The 729-nt window shown below is 44.0% G+C and overlaps 1 non-coding gene across 1 annotated transcript; it reads left to right on the forward strand.

Annotated features, from left to right (window-relative positions):
- Positions 1–261: 261 nt before the first annotated feature.
- Positions 262–392, forward strand: LOC123850338 (small nucleolar RNA SNORA63). Its single transcript, XR_006792301.2, has one exon. It is a non-coding gene; the product is annotated as a small nucleolar RNA SNORA63 (small nucleolar RNA).
- The last annotated feature ends 337 nt before the right edge of the window (positions 393–729 follow it).

Consider the following 729-nt stretch of genomic DNA (forward strand, 5'->3'; position numbering starts at 1 on the left):
TCACTGTGCCAACTAAAACTATTTATAATTTTTCATCTCTTTCTGACTGTGGTATTCTTGTCCTGACAGTATCATAAATAAGAAAGAGACCAGGGTTCAGAGTAGTACCAAGAGAGCACATGACAGAATGACCAGGGAGGGGCATCGTCAATTCTAACTTTTTGGACATGGAACACCCGTCAGAAGAGTTAACTCTGGCACCCCGAGGGCAGAGAGCCAGACAATACTAGGTCAAGGTGTGCATAAAACAACACATTATTGATGCAGGATCTAGTTACAATGTAGCTGTAAAGTGCTGCCTTGTCTTTGCCCCCTGCTCAAAATAAAGCTGTTACCTTTCTAGCCCTGTCCGCCATGGTGCTTAGCAGCCAGGAATGCATGGTCTCAGACATGTTTACCAAGTAAAACACTGACTTGAGGGTCGCCTGGGTGGCTCAGTCATTAAGCGTCTGCCTTCAGCTCAGGTCATGCTCCCAGGGTCCTGGGATCGAGCCCCACATCGGGCTCCCTGCTCAGCGGGAAGCCTGCTTCTTCCTCTCCCCCTCCCCCTGCTTGTATTCCCTCTCTCGCTGTGTCTCTCTCTGTCAAATAAATAAATAAAATCTTTTTTAAAAAATTTAAAAAAATAATAAAAAAAAAAAACATTATTTATGAGGAAGAAAGAGGAGAATTCAAAAAGCTTCTCATGGCTAATTTCTTGCTTGAAAAAATACCCACTGCTGAGGGAAG

The sequence above is a fragment of the Mirounga angustirostris genome, unplaced genomic scaffold (assembly GCF_029215605.1).
Source record: "Mirounga angustirostris isolate CCGP_5_RB_7025 unplaced genomic scaffold, mMirAng1.0.hap1 SCAF_15, whole genome shotgun sequence".
Classification (NCBI taxonomy): Eukaryota; Metazoa; Chordata; class Mammalia; order Carnivora; family Phocidae; genus Mirounga; species Mirounga angustirostris.